Here is a 20,629-nt window from a genome sequence, read left to right as displayed (position 1 = left end):
AACTCCATCTTTGGTTGCAGTTGAGAGAGAACGGTGCCGTTAGCAGATTTTCTGGGTGACGGACCCTTCTAATGGTTTTGTAGCTGGAGGTCCCTGTACATTACCCAGAAATCTATTGGGCAGACAGGTCAACAGAAAGGACTGCAGGGAAAGTGTCAGGGAAGGCATTGATCCTGGAAGTCAGGTGCTGCTGCTACTGCCTGCGTGAAAAGCACATCCCCAACCAGGCACTAAATCCTTCACAAATCGGGAGTAGGGAAGTCATCAAAGCCGACAAGGAGGACTCCCCACTGGCAGATTTATGCAATATCTGGGGTTTGTGCTTTGTTTGTTTATTTTGCAAATTGTCTCACTGCTGCTGGCCCTGATTCCCTATTGGGGGTGGGGGGACACAGGGGAGAGAGAGTGTGCGGGGGCGTTTGTGTGTGTGTGTGTGCGCGCGCGCTCGTGTGTGTGTGTGTGTGTGTGTGTGTGTGTGTGTGTCGGGGGGAGGGCAGGACCTTAGCAGAGGTGTGCAGGAAGAATCATCACTGGTGCACCCCCACCCCCTACTTATTTTTAATTTTTCATTCAGCGAGATTTAAGTAGAGTATTTTGGGCCTCAGAGGTATACTTCTGAGTTATGCTCACATAAATTAGCACCCTGTCACCATTCAGGTGGCTCCAAAGGCAGTCCAGAACAATGCCCTGAACTATGGATGATGCTTCTTCTGCAAGGACAGACAGCAAGGCTGATTTCAGGTGCCGTTATTTTTCTCCAGGAGAACAGGACTAGTATTTACAGCATCATTTATTTCCAAAAGAACTGTCCCCACTACCATGAATAACTGGTCTGTACCAAAGTCGGAGCCTGGGGCTTCACAACTCAGAGAACAATTGAGCAAACTTTACCACTGAAAGCCGCCTGCCAGACCTGTTCCTTCCTACCTATACGCTGCTCTCAGGCCGGAAAATGAGGGAGCCTGTGTTTAAGTCACCATCTTGTGCAGGGCTTGGAAAACCAACCTGAGAAGCATTTGCTACTTTCACTGAGGTTGAAGGTTGAGGAGTGAAGGATGGTGAGCTCAATGTGGTCAGGAAAAGTGCTTCCCAACTCTATTATACTGTACTCTCCCAAGTGCTTAGTACAGTGCTCTGCACACAGTAAGCACTCAAAAAATACCACTGACTGATTGATCTATCGATGGGGTGAGAACAGAAACTTTCCTCTTTCTTTTAAGCTGTTTGGGACCAAAGCTTCTCTCCAAAAGGAAGATTTTCAACAAGTTCTCATGTGCCCTTCATGTAACCAGGCCCCTTTTCCCAGAGTTTCCTCTCTTCAAATTTCACTTCATCCTGAGGAGCCAAAGTGAACGCACTCCCCACCCTAATCACTACTCTTTCTCGCCTCAAATGTCCTGAGAGCAAGGTGTGAGCCCAGAGGAAAGACCATGGAGCAGGGAAACAGGAGACCCAGGCTCAAATCCTAACTCTGCATCTGGCCTGCTGTGTGACCGTAGACAAGTCTTTTAACCTCTCTGTGACTTGGTTTTCTCTTCTGGAAAATGGGGTTAAAATGCCTGCTCTTCCTCCTTCTTAGACTGTGAGCCTCATGTGAGACATGGACTGTGTCTAATCTGATTATTTTAAGTCTCCCACGCTTTGCACACAGTAAACGCTTAGTAAGTGTCATTTACAAGGAAGGGAGAGAGAGAGAGAAAGAGAGAGGGAAAAAGAGAAACAGCCGTCTGCTGTTTCCTGTAAGACGCTGCTCTTTCCTCAGCAGATGACACGGGGACCTTGGCCCCACATCTTCACTTTCCCTATCCCAGTCCCACAGCCCTCCTTTCGGCAAGAACTTGGAGAGGGGATTGCGGAGAGGAGAACCCTGGGAGGAATAAGTTTATCGAATGGATGCACTGGGGCCATTTGTCCCACAACAAGAGGCAGAGAGAGTTAACGGCCCGACACTAAGCCCTTTGTTTTTATAAGTGAACAAGTGGTTTATGACAAAGAACAAAGTTTCCTTTTTTTCCAGACCTATTCTAGGTGCTTCTTCACCAAACCCATTAAGTCTAGTTATCTCTTACAAAACACTGCCACACCGGTACCATTTCCACAGACAAGTTCATTTGAGAGGATTTATAGCCTAATTGTGCAGCTGTTGCCTTCTGAGTCAGTTTTTAAGAGATTGTTACACAAGCAGTGTCATAATTTAGTCATGTTTTCATCTCACAACTACACTGTAATTACTGTTGTTAACAGCGAACAATAAACAAAAAAAATTAATAAAGAGGGCCAACAGAGCAGGAGACGGGGGGAATGGAAATGAATCAATCAGTTGTCTAGGCAGCGGCGACCTGCCTCTCTGGACATCGGACCTGTAAACGCAGCCCATCGGTCAAAGGGGGTGTTTCACCACCAAGGCCACATCAGCATCTCCGCTGAGTTCGCCTGCCTCATAGGGTCCAAAAACAGTTCGGTTTTGGGGGAGAGAGAACCCTCCTGTATAGATCGTCTCCTCAGACACAGGGTTTCAATCAATCAACTGATCGTATTTTATGAGCACTTACTGTATGCAGAGCATTGTACTAGGAGCTTGGGTGAGTACAACACAACCATACAATAATAATAATAATAATAATGGTATTTGTTAAGCACTTACTATGTGCCAAGCACTGTTCTAAGCACTGGGATAGATACAATAATAATAATAATGGCATTTATTAAGCGCTTACTATGTGCAAAGCACTGTTCTAAGTGCTGGGAAGGTTACAAGGTGATAAGGTTGTCCCACTTGGGGCTCACCGAAGCAGCATGGCTCAGTGGAAAGAGCACGGGCTTTGGAGTCAGAAGTCATGGGTTCAAATCCCGGCTCTGCCAATTGTCAGCCGTGTGACTTTGGGCAAGTCACTTAACTTCTCGTCATCCCCCGGGCGTGGAATGCCCTCCCTCTGCCCATCCGCCAAGCTAGCTCTCTTCCTCCCTTCAAGGCCCTGCTGAGAGCTCACCTCCTCCAGGAGGCCTTCCCAGACTGAGCCCCTTCCTTCCTCTCCCCCTCGCCCCCCTCTCCATCCCCCCATCTTACCTCCTTCCCTTCCCCACAGCACCTGTATATATGTATATATGTTTGTACATATTTATTACTCTATTTATTTATTTATTTATTTTGCTTGTACATATCTATTCTATTTATTTTATTAGTATGTTTGGTGTTTTTTTTCTCTGTCTCCCCCTTTTAGACTGTGAGCCCAATGTTGGGTAGGGACTGTCTCTATATGTTGCCAATTTGTACTTCCCAAGCGCTTAGTACAGTGCTCTGCATATAGTAAGCACTCAATAAATATGATTGATTGATTCTCTGTGCCTCAGTTACCTCATCTGTAAAATGGGGGTTAAGACTGTGAGCCCCCCGTGGGACAACCTGACCACCTTGTAACCTCCCCAGCACTTAGAACAGTGCTTTGCACATAGTAAGCACTTAATAAATGCCACTATTATTATTATTGAACCTCATTTTACAGATGAGGTAACTGAGGTACAGAGAAGTTAAGTGACTTACCCAAAGTCACATGGCTGACAAGTGGCAGAGTCGGGAGTAGAACCCATGTCCTCTGACTCCCAAGCCCATGCTCTTTCCACTAAGCCACACTGCTTCTCTATAACAGACACAGTCCCTGCCCAAAGTGAGCTTACGGTCTACAGGGGGAGAATGTAGGTGAGTTGCTCCAAGCTGGTTTTCTTCTTCTCAGACTCCTAAGGAGAACAGGGATTAGACGTCAGGAGGGTGAGTCAGGGCCATTAGCAATCACTCCCTCCTTATTACCCTGGTAGACTGTAAGCTTGTCATGGGCAGGAAAGGTGTCTGCTAAATCGGTGGTATCGTATTCTCTTAAGAACCTAATTCTCTCTCAGGATTGCACCTGGAGAATTTCCAGTACTCTACCAGTCTCGGCTATGGGAGGGAGTCAAGCAGAGGCCTATCCATTCCATTCCTAGCTTGGGTAGTAGCTAGTGAGTGGAAGGCAATCTGCTATAAGTCAAAACTCACCTGTGCTGGGCAGCAGCAGCACGGGAGAGAGACGAGGGCAGAGACTCGAGTTTACTGCATGGAAGGAGGCAAAAGTAAACCACTTCTATATTTTTACCAAGAACATTCTGTGGCTACACTACCAGAATGATTGCCAATGGAGATGGGGCATTCTAGGAGAGATGTGTCCATGGAGTGGCTGTGGGTCGGAGATGACTCAAAAGCATAAGATGAGACAAGACAAGTGCTTAGTATAGTGCTCTGCACATAGTAAGTGCTCAATAAATATCACTGATTGATTGTTTCATCTAGTCTGTGTGCCAGCCAGGGGTTTGTCCTGGCCTCTCGGCCTTTCTGGCTTCCCACTAAACCAGACAAGTTGGAACATGCTGAGGAAACCCTAAACACACAATGTGTTCAACTCCTCAAATTCCCCTCAACTTTTCTTAATCGCAGCTTTCTGATTTTTTATTTTTAAAACTATGGGAAAATGACCAGATTCTCTATGAAGTGGAAACGACTGACAGAAGATAAAATAAGCTGCTATCTGTCTTCTTGTTGTGCTTTGCCTGTCACTGAGAAGGGAACATCGAATTCACGTTACTCATCGGCTTTTGCTCTCAATTCAAACCAATTCTCCTAGTAGGTGTGATGGTGGCTCATTAGCACTGCTGATCTTTGGAAGTCAGCAAAATCCAACAGGTTCCCCTGGTCTTTATATATTTCTAAAGAGCTGCCTGGCCCTGTCACTTTTTTTATGGTAGTTGTTAAGCGCTTACTAGATGCCAAGCACTATATTGAGTGTACAAGATAATCAGGTTGGACACAGTCCCTTTCCCACCTGGGTTCACAGTCTAAGTAGGAGAGAGTAGGATTTAACCCCCATTTTTACAGATGAGATAACTGAGACACAGAGAAGCTAAGTGACTTGACCAATGTCAAGCAGCAGACAAGTACAGTGCTCTGCACACAGTAAGTGCTCAATAAATACAACTGAATGAATGAATGAATGAAAGTGAGAGAGCCAGAATTACAACCCAGGTTCTCTGGCTCCCAGGCCCAGGCTCTCTCCACTAGTCCATGCTGCTTCTCAATGGTTGCAAAGTGGTTTGGAGTGGGGAATCTGAAGGTCACATCCACAAGCAGACCACCATTTGGTTGCTCACTCTTGAGTGCGTTAACCATATCTGACGGACCCTAGAATAAAAAGGCCCACCCTGGTAATTTTAGAAAAAAATAAACCAACAACAAATAAAAATAAACCCCATCTAAAGCTCCTTATGGGCAAGAAACGTGTCTACCAATCCTGTTGCATTGGATTCTCCCAAGCATTAGTACAGTGCTCTGCACACAGTAAATGCTCAATAAAAACCACTGATTTATAACATCCCAGAATTAGGACCATCACAGCTAATCTGGTCGGGCAACTTCACACTAAGCTCCAACTGTTCTTGCTCACCTCCAGAGGTGAGAATTTATTATTCTGAGCAGGGCGAAGATCTTAATCTACAGAAGCAAAATCTAGACCACTGAGTTCCCTCCATCTGAATTCTTAAAGGAATTCAAACTGAGTGTTGCTGACGGCATGCTAGTCCTTACATGGGCAGGAAGAGCTTCTGAATATTGATATCTTTGGTTAATCATTCATTGGTATTTATTGAGCACTTACTGTGTATAGGGCACTGTACTAAGTGCTTGAAAGAGTACAATACAACAGAGTTGGTAGGTATGTCCCTTGCCTACAAGCTTATCGTCTACAGTTTACAGCCTGAGTGTGCCAATTCACCTCCAGGGAATGATATAACAATAATAATTGTGGTATTTGTTAAGCTTAATTCATTCATTCAGTCAGTCATATTTATTGAGCACTGTGTGCAGAGCACCGTACTAAGTGCTTAGGAAGTACAAGTTGGCAACATATAGAGACGGTCCCTATCCAACAACAGGCTCACAGGCTAGAATGTGTGCCAGGCACTGTAATAAATGCTGGGGTGGATACAAATAAATCAGGTTGGACACAGTCCTTTTCCCACATGGGGCTCACAGTCTCATTCCCCATCTTACAGATGCAGTAAGTGAGGCACAGAGAAGGGAAATGATTTGCCCAAGGTTAAACAGCAGACAAGTGCCAGAGCCGGAATTAGAATCCATACCCTTCTGACTCTAGTTCCAATACGCCCTGTCGGGATCACAAAACCTCAGCCTCGGACTGGATGGAAATAGTCAGACCCAACCCTGGCCGCCTCCCTGGTCACCCGCACCAGAATTAGTACATTAAATGTGACTGGTCTTGATTAGTACTAATGATATCTATTCAGTGACTCCTGCATGCAATGCAATGCTCTAAGCACTTGGGAAAGAACTAGAAAATCAAAAGGGACATTCCCCGACGGCAAGTGCGAGTTTAGAGAAAGACCAGCTGCATTCAGCCTATGGTGACTAACGAGGTTGAAATACTTGCTTCAAGATTGCAGGAGCCAGAGAGAAAAATGCAAGAACCGGAGGTAACAATCAATAAACATGAGGCTACTCTTACGGAGAATAATAAAGATTATGAAGTGAGGAGAAATCGAAACAGTGACCTGGAAAACAAGCTCAGCTTGAGAGATGTCATGTTGGTCTCTGGACTCAGAGACACTGAACTTCCATTTTTAAAGCCAGTGGGTCAGGGAAGACACAGAGTCTTGGCCTCCGCCAGGCCATGGCATCCCTTTGAAGCTTACTGAAGGCACATCTCCTCCAAGAGGCCTTCCCTGTCTAAGCCCCGCTTTCCTCTTCTCCCATTCCCTTCTGCATCATCCTGACTTACTCCCTTTGTTCTTCCCCCCTCCCAGCTCCACAGCACTTATTTACATATCTGTAATTTATTTAGTTATATTAATGTCTGTCTCCCCCCACCCCGCCCTAGACTGTAAGGTCGTTGCAGGCAAAGCATCTGTTTATTGTTGTATTGTACTCTTCCAAGTGCTTAGTAGAGTGCTCTGCACACAGTAAGTGCTCAATAAATGTGATTGAATGAGTGAATGAATAAACACAGACCCTGTCCCACATGGGGCCCACTCTCTTAATCCCCATTTTACAGATGAGGGGACTGAGGGCCAGAGAAGTGAAGTGACTTGTCCAAGGTCACTCAGCAGATATGTGGTGGAGCCGGAATTAGAACCCAAGTCCTTCTGACTCCCAGGCCCTTGCTCTATCCACTAGGCCCTGGTGCTTCTCATAGAGCACATTGCTTAAGAGAATCAGCATGGCTCAGTGCCAAGAGCCCGGGTTTGGGAGTCAGGGGTCATGGGTTCTAATCCTGCCTCTGCCACTTAGCTGTGTGACTTTGGGCAAGTCACTTCATTTCTCTGTGCCTCAGTTCCCTCATCTGTAAAATGGGGATGAAGACTGTGAGCCCCCCGTGGGACAACCCATCATCCATCAATCAATCATATTTATTGAGCACTTACTGTGTGCAGAGCACTGTACTAAGCACTTGGGAAGTACAAGTTGGCAACATATAGAGACAGTCCCTACCAAACAGTGGGCTCACAGTCTAAAAGGGGGAGACAGAGAACAAAACCAAACATACTAACAAAATAAAATAAATAGAATAGATATGTACAAGTAAAATAAATAGAGTAATAAATATGTACAAACATATATACATATATACAGGTGCTGTGGGGAAGGGAAGGAGGTAAGATGGGGGGATGGCCGATACAACCCGATGACCTTGTATCCCCCCCCAGCACTTAGAATAGTGCTTGGCACATAGTAAGCACTTAACAAATGCCATCATCATTATTATTATTATTATAGAGAGCACCTGTACCTTGCAAGAGGCCTTCTCTGACAAAACCCTCCTTTCCTGACATGCTCCCTTTATTCATTCCTGCTCTGCACACAGTAAGCACTCCATAAATACAATTGAATGAATGAATTCCCCCTCCCAGCCCCATAGAACTTAAACATATACATACATACATATATATATACATATATATATATATATATATATATATATATATATGTGTGTGTGTGTATATATGGAGTTCTTCCAAAGACAGTATGAGGCTGTGCCTTCCTGGGAAAGTTCTGCCTGCAACAGAATAACTCAGGTGGATATTTGATCAACATTTCTAAAGACATCAGAAGCTGCTTCTCTTCCTTCAGGCTAATGGTCCCTGAGGGAATTCTGAATTGGGATCCAGTCCAAATCCAATCAGGTTGAAGTTCCAAAAACCCATCATGGCCAAAGGCACTTCAACATTGTCAGCCTGACATCCCTGTTCATTGTACATGCAACAACATTATTATAACATAACTCTCTTCCAGCCCCGATTTCCCCCTGGAGAATACCCAGTAATGGGGGCTGCAATGTGAACAATCAATTTAGCACATTTAAATTAATCATCAATTCTAAAGATAAAATGGAGAACTGGATTAGTCACAGTGACTGGATTAGTCATAGTTATCTTAGAAGAGACAGAAGTTAGATGTGAACAATGTATCTTTGTTTCGTAGACGTCTTCCTTCCCTCAACGTCTTTTGAAGAACATTCTGCCTTTGACTACATTATCTAAACAAAACAGTATAGATAACCCAAAAGGGAAATGCTGATACACACACACACATATCAGAGAACAGAATATACACAATAGATTTAGTCTTCTAAGAATTGCTTCTTTCTCAAATTCACCCTCCTTTGCAAAATTTCTCAGTAACCCATTCCAGGACTATTCACGTGCCCTATATCTACACACACACACACACACACTCTCTCTCTCTCTCTCGCTCTCTCTCAGTATTCAGGGATGCATGGTGTGAAGGAACACACATGAAATATGTATTACTATCTCCAAGGGCCAGGAATGCTTTGGTTAGTAAACATACTTAGTTTTTTTGTTGTTGTTTTGGGGGAGGTTCTTATGGTTTTTGTTAAGTGTTTATTATGCCAGGCACTGTTCTAAGCACTGGGGTAGATACAAGTTAATCAGGTTGAACACAGTCCCTGTCCCACATTGGGCTCAGAGCCTTAATCCCCATTTGATAGATGACATAACTGAGGTACAGAGAAGTGAAGTGACTTGCCCAAGGTCACGCAGCAGACAAGTGGCAGAGCCGGAATCGGAACCCAGATCATCATCATCATCATCAATCGTATTTATTGAGCGCTTACTATGTGCAGAGCACTGTACTAAGCGCTTGGGAAGTACAAATTGGCAACACATAGAGACAGTCCCTACCCAACAGTGGGCTCACAGTCTAAAAGGGGGAGACAGAGAACAAAACCAAACATACCAACAAAATAAAATAAATAGGATAGATATGTACAAGTAAAATAAATAAATAAATAAATAGAGTAATAAATATGCACAACCATATATACATATATACAGGTGCTGTGGGGAAGGGAAGGAGGTAAGATGGGGGGATGGAGAGGGGGACGAGGGGGAGAGGAAGGAAGGGGCTCAGTCTGGGAAGGCCTCCTGGAGGAGGTGAGCTCTCAGCAGGGCCTTGAAGGGAGGAAGAGAGCTAGCTTGGCAGATGGGCAGAGGGAGGGCATTCCAGGCCCGGGGGATGACGTGGGCCGGGGGTCGATGGCGGGACAGGCGAGAACGAGGTACGGTGAGGAGATTAGCGGCGGAGGAGCGGAGGGTGTGGGCTGGGCAGTAGAAGGAGAGAAGGGAGGTGAGGTAGGAGGGGGCGAGGTGATGGAGAGCCTTGAAGCCCAGGGTGAGGAATTTCTGCCTGATGCGCAGATTGATTGGTAGCCTTACACTTTCCACTAGGCCAGGCTACTTCTCTGCATTTCAGGTCATTCACAATTGTAAACCCAGAGTAGTCAGACAACAGGGTAAAGTGGAAATGCTCTTAGGGTAGAAATAGAGGGAGCACCAAAGGAGAATGAGCAAGGGAGGGCCAGTTCATGTTGGGTGGGACTAGGTGTGTTGACTACTCCTTGATAGAGCTTAGACACTGCTGGATGTTTGAATTCCATCGGGCAACTAATTTGGTGTCCTAAATAGTCCTGCCAGTAGTTTAAGGTAGACTCTCCTAGTGTAGGACAGGTAACACCCTCCCCTGCCTTTCTGCCTAAGCATAACTTTCTCACTTGGGGGACTGGTGCACTGATGTCAATAAATACACCCATGAGTCACTCATCAATGACCACACTAACCATTTCACACCACCTAAGTACTAAAACGATCACTCAATGACCGGTAGCTCTTATATACACGGGGTAGTGTATAGAGCCTGGGCCTAAGAGTCAGAAGATCATGGGTTCTAATCCCAGCTCCCACCACTTGTCTGCTGTGTGACCGTGGGCAAATCACTTCACTTCTCTGTGCCTCAGTTACCTCAGCTGTCAAATGGGGATTGAGACTGTGGTCCACACATAGGACAGGGACTGTGTCCAATCCAATTTGCTTGTATCCACTCCAACACTTAGTACAGTACCTCGTACACAGTAAGTGCTTAATGGATACCACAATTATTATTGTTATTATATACATATATCCCCACCTCCCAGACTGTGAGCTCATTGTGGGCAGGGATTGTCTCTCTTTATTACTGTATTTTACCTTCCCAAGTGCTTAGTACAGTGCTCTGTGCACAGTAAGCACTTAATAAATACGACTGAATTGAATAAATTACTACCTCCTCTCTAGAATGTACTTTAGCATCTGTCTTTCCTGCTGGGTGGTATGCTCTTTGAGGGTAGGGATTATATCTTCTAACTCTTATGTACTCTCCAAGCACTTAGTTCAGTGCTCTGCACATAGTAGGTGTTCAATAAATTCTACTGATTTAGTCGCTATTGCCCAGCTCAGATGGCAGGATTCCATCTCTCCCATCCTCTGTGTCATCACTCACCTCCTCCATAGCAACATTAAGGTTCGAGCCGGCCTCCAATGGTTCTACCAGGCCTTTCTCCTTCAATAATAATAATAATTGTGGTGTGCATTAAGCGCTTACTATATGCCAGTCACTGTACAAAGCGCTGGGGTGGACACAGTCCCTGTTCCACATGGGGCTCACAGTCTTAATTGCCATTTTACAGATGAGGTAACTGAGGCACAGAGAAGTTCTGTAACTTTGGGCAAATCACTTAACTTCTCTGTGCCTCACCTCCCTCATCTGTAAAATGGGGATTAAGATTGTGAGCCCCACGTGGGACAACCTGATTACCTTGTATCTACCGCAGTGCTTAGAAAAGTGCTTGGCACATAGTAAGCGCTTGACAAATACCAAAATTATTATTATTATTATTTTATTACTTGCCCAAGATCATACAGCAGACAGGTAGCAGAACCAGGATTAGAACCCTGGTCTTTCTGATTCCCAGTCCGTAGTCTATCACTAGATCATGCTGCTTCCAAGAGTATTCATTTATTCATTCAGTCGTATTTATTAAGCACTTACTGTGTGCAGAGCACTGTACTAAGTGCTTGGGAAGTACAAATTGGCAACATATAGAGATGGTTCCTACCCAACAACGGGCTCACAGTCTAGAAGGGGAGACAGACAACAAAACAAAACAAGTAGGCAGGTATCAATACCACCAGAATAAATAGAATTATAGCTGTATACACATAATTAATAAAATAAATAGAGTAATAAATTGCCTGGTCAAGGCTCTGAACCATACTGGGCAACGATAGAAGCAGTATGGCCTAGTGAAAAGAGCACAGGCCTGGGAGTCAGATGACCTTGGTTTTAATCCCAGCTCTGCCACTTGTCTGCTGTGTGACCTTGGGCAAGTTACTTTACTCTTCTGTTCCTCAGTTACAGCCTCTGAAAAATGGTGATTAAATCCTCTTTCCTCTGACTTAGACTATGAGCCCTACGTGGGGCAGGGACTGGGCCCAATCTATCTTGTAACCATCCTAACACGTAGAAGTGCTTCATAAGTATCATTAAAAACAAAACAAAACACATCCGCTTCTTACTATAGCTCTAAAACCCGAGGGCAAGATGGGACTCAAATCAGCCTTTGAAAGCAGAAAGACTAGGCAAAGTATTCTCATCAAATCTTTTATGTTGGGCATGCCTAATAGTAGGCTGAAAAGATTTCATAGGAACTCCTGAAACAAAGTTAGAACTTTTAATACAAGAAACAGCATGGCCTAGGGGATAGAGCATCATCATCATCATCATCATCATCAATCGTATTTACTGAGCGCTTACTATGTGCAGAGCACTGTACTAAGCACTTGGGAAGTACAAATTGGCAACATATAGAGACAGTCCCTACCCAACAGTGGGCTCACAGTCTAAAAGGGGGAGACAGAGAACAAAACCAAACATGCTAACAAAATAAAATAAATAGAATAGATATGTACAAATAAATTAAATAAATAAATAGAGTAAAAAAATATGTACAAACATATATACATATATACAGGTGCTGTGGGGAAGGGAGGGAGGTAAGAGGGGGGGATGGAGAGGGGGATGAGGGGCAGAGGAAGGAAGGGGCTCAGTCTGGGAAGGCCTCCTGGAGGAGGTGAGCTCTCAGCAGGGCCTTGAAGGGAGGAAGAGAGCTAGTTTGGCGGATGGGAAGAGGGAGGGCATTCCAGGCCCGGGGGATGACGTGGGCCGGGGGTCGATGGCGGGACAGGCGAGAGCGAGGTACGGTGAGGAGATCAGCGGTGGAGAAGCGGAGGGTGTGGACTGGGCTGTAGAAGGAGAGAAGGGAGGTGAGGTAGGAGGGGGCGAGGTGATGGACAGCCTTGAAGCCCAGGGTGAGGAGTTTCTGCCTGATGCGCAGATTGATTGGTAGCCACTGGAGATTTTTGAGGAGGGGAGTGATATGCCCAGAGCGTTTCTGGACAAAGATAATCCGGGCAGCAGCATGAAGTATGGATTGAAGTGGAGAGAGACACGAGGATGGGAGATCAGAGAGAAGGCTGATGCAGTAGTCCAGACGGGATAGGATGAGAGCTTGAATGAGCAGGGTAGCGGTTGGGATGGGGAGGAAAGGGCAGATCTTGGCAATGTTGTGGAGCTGAGACTGGCAGGTTTTGGTGACGGCTTGGATGTGAGGGGTGAATGAGAGAGCGGAGTCGAGGATGACACCAAGGTTGCGGGCTTGTGAGAGGGGAAGGATGGTAGTGCCGTCAACAGAGATGGGAAAGTCAGGGAGAGGGCAAGGTTTGGGACGGAAGACAAGGAGTTCAGTCTTCGACATGTTGAGCTTTAGGTGGCGGGCAGACATCCAAATGGAGATGACCTGAAGGCAGGAGCAGATGCGAGCCTGGAGAGAGGGGGAGAGAGCAGGGGCAGAGATGTAGATCTGGGTGTCATCAGCGTAGAGATGATAGTTGAAGCCGTGGGAGCGAATGAGGTCACCAAGGGAGTGCGTGTAGATCGAGAACAGAAGGGGACCAAGCACTGAACCTTGGGGAACCCCCACAGTGAGAGAATGGGAGGGGGAGGAGGAGCCTGCAAAAGAGACTGAGAAAGAACGACTGGAGAGGTAATAGGAGAACCAGGAGAGGACGGAGTCTGTGAAGCCAAGGTCAGATAGCGTGTTGAGAAGAAGGGGGTGGCCCACAGTGTCAAAGGCAGCTGAGAGGTCGAGGAGGATTAGGACAGAGTAGGAGCCGTTGGATTTGGCAAGCAGGAGGTCATTGGTGACCTTTGAGAGGGCAGTTTCCGTGGAATGTAGGGGACGGAAGCCAGACTGGAGGGGGTCGAGGAGAGAGTTGTTATTGAGGAATTCTAGGTAGCGAGTGTAGACAACTCGTTCAAGGAGTTTGGAAAGGAATGGTAGGAGGGATATGGGACGATAACTAGAAGGTGAGGTGGGGTCAAGAGAGGGTTTTTTTTAGGATGGGAGAGACATGGGCATGTTTGAAGGCAGAGGGGAAGGAACCAGTGGAGAGTGAGTGGTTGAAGATGGAAGTTAAGGAGGGGAGAAGGGATGGAGCGAGAGATTTCATGAGATGAGAGGGAACGGGGTCAGAAGCACAGGTGGCCGGAGTAGCACTTGAGAGGAGGGAGGAGAGCTCCTCTAAGGACACTGCTGGGAAGGATGGGAGAGTAGCAGAGAGTATTGAGAGCCGGGGGGATGGAGAAAGGGGGGAAGAGACTCTGGGGAGGTCGGACCTGATGGATTTAATTTTGTTAATGAAGTAGGAGGCCAGATCGTTGGGGGTGAGGGAAGGAGGAGGGGGAGGAACCGGGGGCCTGAGAAGGGAGTTGAGTGTACGGAAGAGTTGGCGGGGGTGATGGGCATGGGTGTCAATAAGGGAGGAGAAATAGTTTTGTCTGGCAGAGGAGAGGGCTGAGTTAAGGCAGGAAAGGATAAACTTGAAGTGAACGAGGTTGGCATGGTGTTTAGACTTTCGCCAGCAGCGATCGGCAGCTCGAGCATAAGAGCGAAGGAGGCGGACAGTGGCAGTGATCCAGGGCTGTGGGTTAGTGGCGCGAGAGCGGCGAAGGGAAAGGGGAGCGACTGAGTCTAGCTGAGTAGAAAGGGTAGAGTTGAGAGCAGTAATCTGATCATCAAGACTGGGTAGAGAGGAGAGGGCGGCGAGGTGGGGTGTGAGGCGCTCCGAAAGATGGGTGGGGTCCAGAGAGCGGAGATCTCTGTGAGGGAGTAATACGGATTTTCAGGGGAAAGGAGTGTGAGTGGGCCTGGGCATGGGCCTGGGAGTCAGAAGGACCTGAGTTCTAATCCCGGCTCTGCCATTTGGCTGCTGGGTGACCTTGGGCAAGTCGCTGAACACTCAGTTACCTCAACTGTAACTGGGGATTAAGACTCTTGAGCCCCATGTGGGACATAGACTGTGTCCAACCCGGTTATCTTGTATCTATTCCAGCGTTTAGAATAGTGCCTGGCACATAGTAAGCGCTTAAGCGTCATTTTTAAAAAATGGCATTGATACCACCATACATATTAGGCAGCTCTGTAAAAATGATTTTATAATAGAATATAACCTCACAAATACGTCTTCCAATTTCCAAACTTCTCAAAATTTGGAACTTTTATTAAATGCCATTTTAATAATCCAGAAATTTCTATGGAACTCTGACCCCTCTCTGACAGGTATTTTTGCAATTCATTAGCCTACAGCTATTGCTTCAAGTACTTCCTCTTTCCCTAGCTCACAGAGTGGGAATAGCTTATCTGTCATTGAAATTCCCCCTATATTCATGTCTGTCTCTCCATATATACTGTAAGTATATTGTGGACAGGGAACATGTCTACCAACTCTGTTATACCGTACTCTCCCAAGCCCTTAATATAGTGCTCTGCACACAGTAAGCACCCAGTGCCTTATCTGTAAAATGGGGATTAAGACTGCGAGTCCTGTGTGGGACATACTGTGTCCAACCTGATTGACTTCTATCTGCCTCTACCAGGACCTTGGCACAGTAAGCTCTTAACAATACCATAAAAAAATATGATTGATTGATTGAAATGATCAATGAAAAAATGTTCAAAATATATAGCATACAAAATCTGAAAGTCTGTGCTCCCTTTCTCTCTACATCAATCCATTAGTTGTATTTTCTGAATGCTTCCTGTGCAGAGCATCGTATTAAGCACTTGGGAAGGTACAATCTAAAGGAGTTGGTAGACATGATACCTGAGCATGCTCCAGGAGTTTGTGTGTAAGTGGAGGAAAACACCAGGGGCATTTTGTCACTAGCCAACAGAAACTGGGGCCTGGAGATAGGGCCCTGGACCAGCACTGGGCCTTCTCCCTTGGGATTCGCTCACCCGTGTTTCCCTCATTCATCTCTTCCCCTGACACTCAGCATATCTTGTGGAAAGAGCATGGGCCTGGGAGCCAAAGGGCCTGAGTTCTAATCCCAGCTTTGCCACCGTGTGGCCTCGGCCAATTCACATAACTTCTCTGTGACTCAGTTTCCTCATCTGTAAAATGGGGATTCAGTCATTCATTCAATTATATTTATTGAGTGCTGTGTGCAAAGCACTGGACTAAGCACTTGGGAGAGTCAAAATAACATTAAAAAGACACATTCCCTGCCCATAACGAGTTTACAGGCCAGAAGATGAGCTTACAATGAGAATTCAACACCTGCTCTCCCCACATTTAGGTTCTGGACCCCGTGTGGAAGTGGGACTGCATCTGAATTGATTATCTTGTACCCCAGTGCTTAGTACAGTGCTTGGCATGGAGTAAGTGGCTAACAAATAACACCGTTACTATTATTATTATTTCTTGACAACTGGACTGAGTGGGCAGCATGGGTTTGGAAGAGTTTTTAGGCATCAATGCCCTACTATTTGGCACCAGCAACTAGATTCCCAGGACACCTTTAAAGTCCTCAATCTACATAGTCTACACTGATCAAATTCACTGGATGGCTGCCATTTCTCCATTCACTTGGAGCTAAGGGTTCAGCCAAAGGGGCCAAATAAGCATAAAGCTGCTCAATGCTCACAGTGGCCACGGATTAACGACTGGCTGCACCCATGAGCCGAACAATTATAAATATTTTATGCAACCATAATGCCATATGCAATTGCTACAGATATTATATGTATACATAGGAAATTAGTGTCTGTGTGATATTAAAATACTAAATTCTATTTCTAGGTTTTACATTTAAATAGCTATGGCTTCTTGCAAGAGGTGATGAAAAATTCTGAAATCGGGTATTTATGGTCTGAGGATCAAAGGGGGTGTGGCTGGAAGTCCAGGTGAAGCAGGATAGCCTAGTGGAAAGAGCAAAGTTCAAGAGCCACGGGTTCTAATCCTAGCCCTGCCACTAACCTACTGGGTAACCTAGAGCAATCTCCCTCTTCACATCCAACAGACAATCACTCTCCCATCTTCAAAACTTCATTAAAAGCACATTCTCAGTCTCCTTCATGGGCTCCTCCTCCCTCTCCCTTCCCCTAACTGCAGGGGTTCCTCAATGGTCAGTTCTCGGTCCCCTTCTGTTCTCTATCTATAATCACTCCCTTGGTGAACTCATTCGCTCCCACGGCTTCAACTATCATCTCTATGCAGATGATAACCAAATCTACATCTCCTCCCCTGTTCTCTCTCCCTCCCTCCAGGATCACATCTCCTCCTGCCTTCAGGATATCTCCACCTGGATGTCCGCCTGCCACCTAAAACTCAACATGTCTAAGACTGAGGTCTTTATTTTCCCTTCCAAACCCCATCCTCTCCCTGACTTTCCTGCCACTGTCGACGGCACTAACATCCTTTGCGTTTCACAAGCCTCCAACCTTGGTGTCATCCTTGACTCCACTCTCTCATTCACCCCACACATCCCATCCATCACCAAAACCTGCCAAGCTCACCTTCACAACATCGCCAAGATCCGCCCTTTCCTCTCCATCCAAACTGCTACCTTATTAGTACAATCACTCATACTATCCTGACTGGATTACTGCATCAGTACCTTTCTGATCTCCCAACCTTCTGTCTCTTCCCACCTCAGTCTATACTTCACTCTGCCGCCCGGATTATCTTTAATAATAAATAATAATGATGGCATTTATTAAGCACTTACTATGTGCAAAGCACTGTTCTAAGAGCTGGAGAGGTTACAAGGTGATCAGGTTGTCCCACGGGGGGGGTTCACTGTTTTAATCCCCATTTTACAGATGAGGTAACTGAGGCACAGAGACATTAAGTGACTTGCCCAAAGTCACACAGCAGACAGTTGGCGGAGCTGGGATTTGAACCCATGACCTCTGACTCCAAAGCCCGGGCTCTTCCCACTGAGCCACGCTGCACTCTGGGCATGTCACCCCCCTCCTCAAAAGTCTCCAGTGGTTACATATCAACCTTCACATGAAGCAAAAACTCCTCACTCTAGGCTTCAAAGCTTTCCATCACCTCGCCCTTTCCTACCTCACCTCCCTTCTCTCCTTCTACAGCCCAGACCACACACTCCGCTCCTCTGCTGCTAACCTCCTCACCGTGACTCGTTCTCCCATCGCACCATCGACCCCTGGCTCATGTTCTACCTCTGGCCTGAAAGCTCATCTCCTCCAGGAGGCCTTCCCAGACTGAGCCCCCCTTTTCTCTCCTCTCCTCCCCTCCCCATTGCCCCTACTCCCTCCCTCTGCTCTACCCAAGCCCCAACCCACAACATTTGTGAATATATGTAGATTTTATTAATGATGTGTATATATCTATAATTCTATTTATTTATTTTGATGCTATTGATGCCTGTCTATATGTTTTGTTTTGTTGTCTGTCTCCACCCTTCTAGACTTTGAGGCTGTTGTTGGTTAGGGATTGTCTCTATCTGTTGCCTAATTGTACTTTCCAAGAGCTTAGTACAGTGCTCTGCACGCAGTAAGCTCTCAATAAATACAATTGAATGAATTAATGAATGAATGGATCTCCTCCAAGAGGACTCCCCCGACTCATTTCCTCTTCTCCCATTCCCTTCAGGTCACTCTTGCACTTGGATTTGCACCCTTTATTCACCCCTCCCCTCAACCCTACAGGACCTATGTACATATCTGTACATTATTTATATTAATTTCAATCTCCCCTCTAGTCTGTAAGCTCGTTGTGGGCAGGGAATGTGTCTACCAACCCTGTTAAAGTGTACTCTGCACATAGTGCTCAATACATATGATTGATTGAGTGACTGAAAGAGCAAGTCACAAACTCTCTGTGCCTCTGTTCTCTCATCTGAAAAATTGGGATCAGATACTCGCTCCCCCTACAGATTGTGAGCTCTGGGTGGGACTGTAAGTGATCTGATTATCACATCTCTATCACAGCATTTAGCACACGCTAAGTGTTTGATGAAAGCCATCATTATTATTATCATCACAGTATGAAAAATAACCAGTTTTGAAACGAGACTTCCTTGATTTTTAAAAAAGATATTAAGAAGTACTGCAGAAAAGACAGCATCCGACTCCTAAATGGCCACCTACGTCTTTAACGACGGCTAGATCTACTGTCCCAGCTCCCTATTCCAGAGACTTCACTGTGCCCTAGTTGGGCTCCTCCATCGTGTTACCGATCTCAGATTCTCCCTGTGGCTGCGCTACCTCGAGATGAGCCTAGCTACTGCCCTCGATCTTTGCCATTTTCACTTTGGCTTCTGTTCCTGCTGCCACTGACTTCGTTCATCCCTCTCTCTGCTAGAAAGAGGAGTTCTCCTTCCCTGCCACTACAGAAGTGGGCTCAGCCCAGACTGTCTCCCTGTTGCTGGTGGCAACTGGGAGCAACAGAGAGTCCAAGGCCCATGTTCTATCCACTAAGCCCTGCTGTTATATGCCCTGTCAATTCTCGGTCAACACCCATGTGGCGATGTGCCCAAGGACGCATTAATCTGGAGATGAACTTCAGGGTCACCTGGGTCTGGCATGGCAGAAGGGTGTGCCCCACCACAGGTTTGAAACCCAACAGATATCCTCATGGGAAATTCTGTCCTTCTTTATTCATTCATTCATTCATTCAATTGTATTTATTAAGTGCTTACTGTTTGCAGAACACTGTACTAAGCTCTTGGGAAAGTACACTACAACAATAAAGAGTGACATTCCCTGCCCATAACGAGCTCCCAGTCTAGAGGCAGGGAGACAGACATCAATGCAAATAAATAAAATTACAAATATATACATAAATCCTGTGGGATTAGAGGGGGCAGGGGGAGAACAAAGGGAGCAATTAAGGCAAAGCAGAAGGGAGTGGGAGGTGAGGAAAAGCGGGGCTTAGTCTGGGAAGGAGGACATGCTCATTCCATAAGGCTTCGAAGGGTGATCGGGCCTTGGGGACTTTGCCATTGCACTTACAGGGCACAGAGCACCAGAGCTTAGAGGAAAGAACATGGGCCTGGGAGCCAGAAGCACTGGGTTCCAATCCCTGCTCTGTCAACTCTCTGCTGTGAGACCTTGGGCACGTCACTTAATGCCGCTGTGCCTCAGTTTCTGCATCTGCAAATGGGGATTAAATCCTCCTCCATCCTATTTATAGACTGTAAGCCCCATATGGGACAGGGACTGTGTCCAACCTGATTAGCTTGTATCTACAGTGCCCGGTATATAGTAAGTGCTTAACAAATACCACAGTTATTATTATTATTATTATCTTGTATCTACCTCAGTGCTGTCCTTGCCACATAGCAAGTACTTAACATACACTACAGTTATTATTATTAGAGTAGAGTAATGCCAGCATAGACAAGGAGATAGAAGACAGAAGCAAAAAAGTCCAACATGGCTTACGGCAGGCTGCAAGGCATAGTGTGGCAGTAGTGGGGCATGAAACTCCATAACAAGGTTGTTGCCGTGTCCATTTGGAGCTGTTACTACAGGAGGCACATTCCTTTCAGGGAGCAGTTTCATCGACATCATGTACACACTGTACTCAACCTCAAATGATTGTACAAAATTACAAAGATTGAGGTCCTGAAACGCAGTCAACTCACCAACTCTCCCCACCTTCAATGTCTTATTGAAGGCACATCTCTTCCAAGAGGTCTTCCCTGACTAAGCCCTCCTTTCCTCTTCTTCCACTCCCTTCTGCGCCACCTTGACTCGCTCCTTTTATTCAGCCCCCCTCCCAACCCTACAGCACTTCTGTACATATCTGTCATTTTTTTATTTATATTAATGTCGGTCTCCCCCTCTAGACTGTAAGCTCCTTGTGGGCAGGGATCACGTCTACC

General features: G+C 46.0%; 1 non-coding gene across 1 annotated transcript; it reads left to right on the top strand.

The window, feature by feature from the left end:
• The first annotated feature begins 3,884 nt into the window (after positions 1 to 3,884).
• LOC119929084 lies at positions 3,885 to 4,020 on the top strand. The gene has a single exon (XR_005451226.1). It is a non-coding gene; the product is annotated as a small nucleolar RNA SNORA7 (small nucleolar RNA).
• The last annotated feature ends 16,609 nt before the right edge of the window (positions 4,021 to 20,629 follow it).

Source organism: Tachyglossus aculeatus, chromosome 5 (genome assembly GCF_015852505.1).
Source record: "Tachyglossus aculeatus isolate mTacAcu1 chromosome 5, mTacAcu1.pri, whole genome shotgun sequence".
In the NCBI taxonomy this organism is placed as follows: domain Eukaryota; kingdom Metazoa; phylum Chordata; class Mammalia; order Monotremata; family Tachyglossidae; genus Tachyglossus; species Tachyglossus aculeatus.
This window is presented reverse-complemented; position numbering and strand designations above follow the sequence as displayed.